Source organism: Perognathus longimembris, chromosome 11 (genome assembly GCF_023159225.1).
Source record: "Perognathus longimembris pacificus isolate PPM17 chromosome 11, ASM2315922v1, whole genome shotgun sequence".
NCBI classification, from domain to species: Eukaryota; Metazoa; Chordata; class Mammalia; order Rodentia; family Heteromyidae; genus Perognathus; species Perognathus longimembris.
Window position 1 is genome coordinate 28,655,399 of NC_063171.1, and position 11,078 is coordinate 28,666,476.

Genomic DNA, 11,078 nt, shown 5'->3' on the forward strand with positions numbered 1-11,078 from the left:
GTTGGGAGTGTAGGCTTCCATCTAACAAGATGCATTTTTTGGTGGCAGGCACTGTTTCTGGTGTATCATTGTTCTTGAATGAACAGATTGTGTTGCTGATCTTATAGAATTGGTGTTTTTGCTATGGCCTGATTCTCTTAGGTTATGACTATGGCTGCCTAACTCTAGATTGCTCATTCTCCTTTGATCCATGTCTTATTTTAATTTCTCTGCTTGCATGTATATTGGCTTATATGAATCCAATTGGGACCTTTCACATCTTCCTATCCATTGCCTTCTTTGGTTTAGATGTAGAACTGGATAGTTGTTCTTTTGCTTATAACCTCAGTTATTAACACTAATATATATTAAAAAAACAAAGTCAGGAAGCTAGAAAGCCCTGGTATAGCTTGAAGGTAGTTAAATTGAGGCAAGTTAAGGGCTCTGCACCACAACCCAGTCAGACCCATGGCTCTGAGATATTTCACACAAACTCCTTAGGTCAATATAAGAAACTTCCGAGGTGCCAGCCACTGCCCAAGTGCTGAAGATATAAACAAATGAGCCAAACTCTTTAACTTTGGTTGCTCACGGAGGAAGACTGACATTTACTCAATGAAATGAAGTAAGAAGTAGATGACAATGGAAACTGTAAAAATATTAAAACATAGTTTATGATATTAAGGATATTTGTGGAGTATTAGGTCCCCTGATATTTCCCAAACTGAACTTGAGCATGACAAAGGCTTTCTCTGTGCAATGAATAGAACAATCAATTGTTTGACAAGAGTAGCTGACAGCCCCAGTGACCACCAATGGTGGTCAGATGAAAGAGCTGAAATTTCCTTAATAAAGGCCCAGAAACACAGCAAATCAAACAAAGGTTGGACAAATGGGATTGCATCAAACTGGAGAGCTTTTGCACAGCGAATGATATAGCTAACAAGATAAATAGAAAGTCCTCAGACTGGGAGATCTTTACTGGCCATACAACAGACAAAGGCCTCATATCTAAAATATAGTTAGAACTCAAAAAAAATAAGTCCCCCCCCCCCAAATAAATTCTGAAAGAAATAACTGCTCCCTCAATAAATGGGCTAAAGACTTAAAGAGAGACTTCTATGAAGAGGAAATGAGAACAGCCAAAAGGCACATGAAGAAGTTTTAGGATCACTGGCCATAAAAGAAATGCAAATCAAAACAACATTGAGATTCCACCTCACCCCAGTAAGAATGACCATTATCAAGAAAACTAACAACAACAGATGCTGGCAGGGATGTGGCCAAAAGGGAACCCTTTTGGTGGGAGTGTAAACTTGTTTAACCACTCTGGAAAGCAGTATGGAGGTTCCTCAAAAGGCTAAACATAGAGCTCTCCTATGGCCCAGCAACCGTGCTCTTGGGCATTTACCCAAAGGATTACAAGCAATTACAAGCAAGATCACACTAAAGCTGCCAGCACAACTGTTTGTAGCAGTACAATTTGTCATTGCTAAAATATGGAACCAACCCAGATGCCCCTCAGTAGATGAATGGATCAAGAAAATGTGGTACGTATACACAATGGAATTCTATCCATCTATTAGAAGGAATGACTTGGTCCCATTTCTGAGGAAATGGAAGGACTTGGGAAAAAAAATCATACTAAGTGATGTGAGCCACACCCAAAGAAACTTAAACTCTATGGTTTCACTCATTGGAAACAATTAGTACTTGTCTAGGATAGTCCTAGCAGAGGAGCACAATAGCTCAATAGCAATGTATATATGATCACATACTATGATTCTATGTGAAATGAACTACATGATTTGGAAATAAGTGGTTTATTTTTAAAGTTGTTATTTCCAATGTACCCTATGAAATCATGCCTTTTTCTTTTGTCTTTCTTTCCCATGCTTTTACCCCTGTTGTCACCGACTTTTGTACACTGGGTATTGTATGTATGTTTATCAGAACTAGGGAAGGGAATACCAAAATGGAGAGACGAAGGGGAAAAGGTGAACCAATGCAGCAGCAATACTTACAAGACAGTATGCTGTAAACCAACTGTATATCTCAGGGGAGGGTGGGGACAGAACGGGAATGAGGGGAGGTGGGAGAAAAAGAAAGGAGGAGGTAAGAAGTTTAATAAGAAATGTACTCACTGCCTTACATATGTAACTGTAACCCCTCTGTACATTACTTTCACAATAAAAAAATGAAAAAAAAGAGTTGAACACATTCCACAGACACAAAGAAAAAGAAATTAAATGACTTCCTTAACAGTTGAGTCACAAATTTTGTGAACAGCTCATGAACAATTTTCTAATCATGTGTTTACCATCTCTTCTGAAATTAGTTATGGTATCATTAAGCCTTGTCGGTAATAATTACACATCAATCAGAGAAGAAGAAACACCTAGATACATTACTACATTGTTAAACTGAATGGACTCTTGGGAGATGACAGAGACAGACAATCTGGTTCTTCCCCAGAGATAGCCTGTGTGGAGATCCTAAAGCCATTGTATGTCAAACTAAATGTACTTCTATGCTTGTTAGCCATGAAAAAGGCATCTGCTTGCACTAGTATCAGCTGACAAGCTGGTTCAATGACGTTATTAGCCCTGGCTGGCAAATGGCATTTAGTGTGCTATACCCCAACAAGCTCCCTGAGAGAATAAGTACATACAAGCTAATAAGCCATAGAGCACAGGGACAATTTTGTCTTAGTAAACCTTTGTTTCAAGTTCTTGCTATTCTAAAAATGTTTGATTTTTCTCTGGATAAATACTCAAGGCAGGAGTTGCTACATGAAAGTGTTTGCATATTTTTAAGATGACAGTGGTCCTCAAACTTTAATCTGCACAGGTAACCCTTGGAGGTCTTATTTATGTGAAGGTAGAGATTTGGGGTATCTGAGATTCTTTATGTCTAACAAGCTTGCATATGACCTTAGATGAGTCTGTAAATCACATTTTTGAATGATAATATGTTTTCAAATGCATTTTGCTAAGTTGCTTTCCAGAAAGCAGACACATTTCAATAGTATCTTATATTTACAAAGTATAAATTGTAAAATTACTTTCATATACATGACTTTACTATTGTTTACTAATGTCCTATGCAGGACATTAGGCATTACCACCTATTCCTGATTTATTAAACAGGCATGGGTTAGCTATCATTCCTTGTTACTAGAGTTTAACAATAGCTAGGATGGTGATAAATTTTCTTAAAACTTCCACATCAAGAGCCCTTGAAGAAATGTCTGGTGTTTATCCTAGGGACTAGGTATATAAAAGTTTATTAATAGTTGCTTTCAAGGAAGCTGCTCCATGTGGAAAGGCCATGCAATTCTGCTCTACAAAGAATTAGAAGTCTATCTTGGTCCCCATATGGGACTGTTACAAAACATTTTTTTTTCTCTGCCTACGGAAGAACTTTCTTGTCAACAATGTTATGCAAATATACAATGAGATCTTTTCTTTGTGTTTTGGCAGTTCCGGATGTTGAACTCAGGACTTCTCCCTTGCTTGGCAGGTACTTTACCACTTAAGCCACACGTTAGTGACTCAAGTTAATTATTAGCTTTAGTTAAGTTTTTGGGTAGGGTCTTATAGTTTTGCCTGGGATTAGACTTGAATCGCAGTACTCAAACCAATGCTTCTTGCATAGCTCGGCGTATAGGCCTGTACCACCACACTATGCCCATCTTGTTAGTTGAGACGGGTTCTTGCTGGTGTTTTGCCTAGACTGGTCTGGACCAAAATCCTCCCAAATCTCTGCCTCCAAGAAGTTGAGACGACAGGCATGAACTACCCTGCCTTCCCAGAATAAAATGGAAGAGAATCCATTTCCTCATTACTGTGAATAGTCAAATCGAGGGTAGATGATCAGCAGTTCGTGGAAAACAGAGGGATTCTGGAAGTGCACGAGGACAGAGTAAAGTTGTTTCTGATCGCAAGTGTAGGGCCTGGGAGCAGAAGTTTGTCACTGATAAGTTAAAGGTCTAAGATAGACATGGAGATTTTGAGATGATTTTGGATTTGGAAGTACCTTGTTACCGTAGGGGTACAACAGGCCTTATTCACCAATCCACATGGTAGGGGGCCAGGAGTCACCCTCCAAGCCATTCTGGAAGGGAATCATTGGGGATACTCTTGTGAGAACAATGAACTTATCACCCATCATCTCTATAATGTCTTCTTCCATTTTTCTCTTACAGATTTAGCAAAAAACTTGCTTTTTTCTTCTTCTTCTGTTTTTTTTTTTTTTAGTGCCAGTCCTGGGGCTTGAACTCAAGGCCTGGCCATTGTCCTTGAACTTCTTGCTCAAGGCTAGCACTCTACCCTTTGAGCCACAGCACCACTTCCAGCCTCTTCTGAGTTGTTTATTGGAGATGAGCATCTCGCACACTTTCCTGTCTGGACTGGCTTCCAACCGTGATCCTCAGATCTCAGCCTTCCAAGTAGCTAGGATTACAGATGTGAGCCATCAGTGCCTGGAAAAACTTGCTTTTTTTTTTTTTTTAAGAAAAAAATATAGAGTTTAAAATCAGGTCTTCTGGTACTGCCAGGCAGGCTCTTGACTACTTGAGCACCTTTTTCTTGAACTTTAGCTGTTTTTCAGGTAGGTCCCAGAGTTTTTGCCTGGGCTGGTCTTGAACACCAATCTTTTGCTTCCTGAGTGGCTTGGTAATGCAGGTGTGAGCCGGAAAACTTACACCACATGACAAATACTGATGAGCAAAGAGCTGGGAAGACGAGTTCTCTTTTTAAGACACTTCAGACTGTGCATAAATGACTCTCAAGTCTCATCTTATGCCTTGCCCATGACTGGAGATTTTCTGTTTGGAGGAGCTCATTTGTATTTCCTGTGTGATGGGCATAATCCCATATTAATCCCACATAGTCCCTGTGTGATGTGTTTTCTGAGCCAGTTTTTAAGCTACCTGTAGAGCTTCTGGAGCAGGAGAGATAATGAGCAAGTACCTTTACCTCTCCTTTGTACATCTCATTGAAGAACTAGGCGAGTTATACACAAACAGTAAAACTATGACAGCTGTGAGAAGGGGGACTGTTCTGTGGACTAGATATTAAATGAAAGAGAAGAGCTGGGAATATGGCCTAGTGGTTAAGTGCTTGCCTTGTATACATGAAGCCCTGGGTTCAATTCCTCAGCACCACATATATAGAAAAAAGCCAGAAGTGGCACTGTGGCTCAAGAGGTAGAGTGCCAGCCTTGAGCAAAAAGAAGCCAGGGACAATGCTCAGGCCCTGAGTCTATGCCCTGGGACTGGCAACAAAAACAAAAAAGACAAAACAAAAATTAAATGAAAGAGAAAAGAGAAAACCAAACCAAAACAAAAAAAAAAACCTGTTAAATTGGGTGCCAGTTGCCTATGCCTACAATCTTAGGTACTTAAGAGGTTGAAATCGGTAGGATTGCAATTTGAAGCCAGTTGGGCAGAAAATTCTATGAGACTCTATCTTTATGTAAAATACTAGATTGGAGGCACAGTCAAGTGGTAGAGTGCCAGTTCTGAGCAAGAAAGTAAAATCAAAAGCATGAAGCAGTGAGTACAAGCTCTAGTACTGGCATACACACACTCAAAATTCATTTTATGGAAATACAATCCATGTAGAAAATCACTCACCCATTTACACCCATTCAACAGCTTTAGTAGTTTCAGAGAATTCTGCTATCACCACCAACATCAAGTTTAGAATGTTTTCATTACTCCCTAAAGAGCAAATGTGAACAGTCTCACTGCTGGTCCAGTTTCCCTCCAGTTTTCTGCTCCCAGCCCCTGGAAAGTACTAATTTACTTTCCATATCGATTTGACTAACCTGAACATTTCAAATAAATTTAATGCTGCAATTCATTTCTTTTAAAGAGTTTTGGTGACTGGCTTCTTCCACTGAGCATTATGTTTGGTATGTTCATCCATGCTGTAGCAGGTGTGTTAGGGTTGCACTTCTCTTCCTTGGTGAATAGTACTCCATTGAATGGGTGCCGTATTTTACCTATCCACTTATCAATTGCTAGACTTTGAATATACTATTTGGGTAGCATGGGTAACGCCTCCTTTGTATGTTTTTGTAGGGACATATGTTTTCATTTGTTTTGGATTTGTGCCCAGCAGTGCAATTGCTGGGTCATATGGTAACTCTACGGTTAGCATTGGAGAAATTGCTAAACTGTTTCCAAAGCAGCTGCACAGTTTTATATCCTACCTGCAATATATGAACATTCCCATTCCTTCACGTCCTCACTGTATCTTAATTCTAGTCATGATAGTATGCATGAAATGGAATCTCATTGTGATTCTGATTTTCATTTTATTAATGGTTTATGATTTTCATCATCTTTCAATGATCTTGGATGTTTGTGTATATATATATATATATGTCTGATCTCTTGTCCATTTTGTTGTCTTCTTTTTTTTTTTTTTTTGGCCAGTCCTGGGCCTTGGACTCAGGGCCTGAGCACTGTCCCTGGCTTCTTCCCGCTCAAGGCTAGCACTCTGCCACTTGAGCCACAGCGCCGCTTCTGGCCATTTTCTGTATATGTGGTGCTGGGGAATCGAACCTAGGGCCTCGGGTATACCGAGGCAGGCACTCTTGCCACTAGGCTATATCCCCAGCCCTGTTGTCTTCTTAATGACTCGAGAGACTTCCTTATATATTCTAGATGTAGGTCCTTTATTAGATGCTTGATTTTCACCTGGTTTTTCTCCATTATCCATTAACTTTCTTTTTTTTTTTTTGGCCAGTCCTGGGCCTTGGACTCTGGGCCTGAGCACTGTCCCTGGCTTCCTTTTGCTCAAGGCTAGCACACTGCCACTTGAGCCACAGCGCCACTTCTGGCCGTTTTCTGTATATGTGGTGCTGGGGAATCGAACCCAGGGCCTCATGTATACGAGGCAAGCTCTCTTGCCACTAGGCCATATCCCCAGCCCCATTAACTTTCCTGATGATGTCATTTGAAGCACCAAAGTTGTCCTTTATTTTTATTTATTATTTTTTTTTATTGCTGGTCCTGGGGCTTGAATTCTGGATTTTGGCACTGTCCCTGAGCTCCTTTTGCTCAAGGCTAGCACTCTGCCACTTGAGCCATAGTGCCGCTTCTGGCTTTTTCTGAGAGTAACTGGTGATAAGAGTTTTTTAGATTTTCCTACCCAGCTGGCTTGGAACTGTGATCCCTTATATATCAGCCTCCTGAGTAGCTAGGGTTACAGGTGTGACGCACTGATACCCAGTAATTTTTTCTTTTCTTTTCTTTCTTTCTTCTTTTTTTTTTCATCTTTTGGTATTATATATGAGAAGTGTCTGCCTTCTCATGGATTAGATTTGATAAAATTTCTAAAAGCCAGAATTGATGTGGCATTACCTTGACATACCAGAGTAGATGTTGTGGCTCAGAACAGATGGTAGAAGCCAGGAACCAAGGTGGGAAGTCCCCTTACCCCTGAGGATATGAGGACTCCTAACACATCCTGTTCACATAGTACTTGCGGTTTGCCAAGGATTGTCTAAGTGTTTCCTACATAACTTTGCTTGACTGTCAACTTTTCTTGGCAATCCTTGGAGAGAGTTAACCTCATAAGTTGCAGTTTTTCAGTAAGACCCATACAAGAATTAAGTAAAACAATGAAAACCACACAAGTAAGGCTTTGAATCTAGGCCATTTGTGATTATGATGAGGTTTTCTTTTGAATTTACTTTACTGTTACTTTAGAGGTGAAGGTTACATGTATATGAGTCAGGCAATAAGTATATTTCCTTTCATACAGTACCATCTGTTCCTTCATTCTCTCCCTTTCCCTCCCTCCCATCTCCAACAGGATGAATTCTTAATTGTTGCATTTACTACTACCTTAAATCACAACATTTAATGTTATCTTCTAACCAAGATAATTTTCATTTGCCCAAAGAACTTTACTATTTCCTTTAGGATGAGTCTGCTGGTGACTATCTAATTTCCTTTTTGAGGTATAAATTACCTTTACTTTTTAAGGATTTTTCTAAAAGGCATAGTGGAAGTATTGGCAATACTATTCACATAACACTTAGTAGGTATTATTTGTTTATTATTTTGAGTTCCATGCTTTCTGTCGAGAAGATGTCAGTCTTACTGTTAGTCAGACTGTTGTTCCTTTTATACTCTGGTGATTTATCTTAAAATACACTCCTTGTGTTTTGATTTGATCCATTTTACATGCAGGGGCATAGGTTATCTTTTTGGGTGTTCTGTCAGGAAGGCTGGGTTTGGCTGATTTAAAAGCTTTATATGGGTCACGAAGGCCTCTGGTGTTTTCCAGATCTACCTTCCCTTGAACTTCAATGTTTGCTTTTGCAACCTCTTGGGATTCCCAGAAGTCCAGTCTGTCTGTGTTTCTTTCTAAACAGCACTTGTATAAAGTGAAACAGATCCTCTTTCTCTCTCTCCTTCCTTCCTTCCTTCCTTCCTTCCTTCCTTCCTTCCTTCCTTCCTTCCTTCCTTTCTTTCTTTCTTTCTTTCTTTCTTTCTTTCTTTCTTTCTTTTCTTTCTTCTTCTTTCTTTCTTTCTTTCTTTCTCTCTCTCTTTCTCTCTTTCTCTTTCTCTCTCTCTCTTTCTCTCTTTCTCTTTCTCTCTCTCTTTCTCTCTTTCTCTCTCTCTCTCTCTTCTCTTTCTCTCTTTCTCTCTCTCTTTCTTTCTTTCTTTCTCTCTCTCTCTCTCTCTTTCTTTCTTCTCTTTCTTTCTCTCTCTCTTTCTCTCTCTCTTTCTCTCTTTCTTCTTCTTTCTTTCTTTCTTTCTTTCTTTCTTTCTTTCTTTCTTTCTCTCTCTCTCTCTCTCTCTCTCTCTCTTCTTTCTTTCTTTCTTTCTTTCTTTCTTTCTTTCTTTCTTTCTTTCTTTCTTTCTTTCTTTCTTTCTTTCTTTCTTTCTTCTTTCTTCAGTCCTGGGGCTTGAATGCTGGGTCTGATCACTGTCTCTAAGCTCTTCAGCTCAAGGCCAGCGCTCTACCATTTGAGACACAGCATCATTTCTGGTTTTCTGGTGGTTAATTGGAGATAAGAGTCTCATGGACTTTGTTGCCTGGCCGGGCTTTGAACTGAGATCCTTAGACCTCAGTTTCCTGTGTAGCTAGGATTACAGGCGTGAACTGAAACAGATCTTTTAAAAAATACTATTTTATTATTTTCAGTTGTACAAAAGGGTTTCAACTCAACATGTCTGTTTATAAGTGCAATGCACTTTGATCAATACCATCCCTTTGATAAATCTCTCCAATCTCTACCAACACCAACACCACCCCCTCATTTTTCCCAGTTCCATTTTCACTTAATATTATGATTACATTCTCTCTTATTTTAGGATCTAGGTTCTTCATGCCTTGATAGTTCTCTAATACGTGAAGTAATTTTTTGGATTAATGCTTTCTATAGTTTTAATAGGTCTCAGTGCAAAGGCTGGGCTGATAGGCAATATAATAGCCAGGAAAATGACAATGATGTTCAGTCATTTAAAAAAAAATCTTTGGATGTTTGTATTTTCTATAGGTCCAGAATCAATACTTGTATTTCTTCTGGTTTTGTTTCTTCATCTTGTCAATATTCTATTGTTGATCACCTTCATGAATGATCACTTTTGTCATAACTAGCCTTGATTGCCTAACACTGTATTTACTCTCATCTTGAGACAGCCTCTCCCTACTTCCCTATTGCATTGCAAACATGGAGACACAAATTTCTTTTAAAAATTTACAAACACATTTAAACCTCACTTAGGTACAGAGAAGGTATAATATTACTACACTCAAAGACTCACTGCCTAGTTAAAACCCTCTTTGTGCCACTCCCTGGCTTTATCCTTCTTTGCCTGTCAAGGGTAACCACACTCTTGAAGGTGTCAACAGATATTTTTCTTTGCGCATTTCTGTTTGACTTTTGCTACAGGTTGATTTTCATTCTCCAGGGACAATTTCTAGCAGAGGCTAATCCTAACCCTATAAGCACCTAGTACATACATTGTTAGGAAAAGGCAGTTACATCTTGCCTTTCAAGAACTCATTCTTTAAATTAATACATATATACTAGCCTTCATATAAATAAAAATTTGAAATGTGAGTAGAGATGGTTATATAGTTACCTGTCTCCTAGGATCTCCTCATCCAACTGAAACAACTGGAAAAAAAATTTTCCACTGAAACTGGCCTAAGTACAACTTAAAGAATGCCCAGGCTGTTAAATAACTATGAGTTAATAGAAATATCCTCTAAGATACAGTGTGTATGTTTTCATTTGCTACTTCTCCTCTCAAGCTGCAGGGCTTTGTAAAGACAGGCCAAGAAAAGTTGCATGACAGAAGGCAGAAAAGGGAAGCCTGTGAAGGGACCTAAGGATGATATGAGCATGTCTGTATTAATTAAATTCAATATATACTAGAAAATAAGTAAAAACATTGGAACAGAGCACAGACTGCTGAAAAGGAATTGCAAATATTATTTATTTATTTAGTATTAATAACTTTTTTTATTTATTTATTTTACTTATTTATTTATTGCCAGTCATGGGGTTTAAACTCAGGGCCTGAGCACTGTCCCTGGCTTCTTTTTGCTCAAGGCTACTAGCACTTTACCACTTGAGCCACAGTGCCACTTCTAGCCTTTCTTATATATGTGGTACTGAGGAATCGAACCTAGGGCTTCATGTATAAGAGGCAAGTACTCTTTCCACTAGGTCATATTCCCAGCCCAAATATTAGTTATTTAAAAGACCAGACATCATGGAAAAGCACTGTCATAGTATGCAGCAACAGGTGTGACTTAAAAGATTGGCTATATTTATAGAGAATACTTTTCATTAGCTTGTATTAGTTACAGAGGAAGGTTTCAAGGTTTCATTTCCACATATGTTTGCAATGCAATCTCACCCCCTCTATCATTGTCCTTTTCCCTCTTCTTCCCTTACCCAAACAATTTCAACAGGTTTCCTTGTTCAGCTTACATTCACTCTCTTTAAAAATGTATTTCAAAAGTTCTTTACCCTTTATATACAGAGAAAACCCTTGTAATATGTAGCTTGAAGAGAAAAATGGAAAAAAAGAGAAAGAAGACAGGCCTTTTGGCATTTGG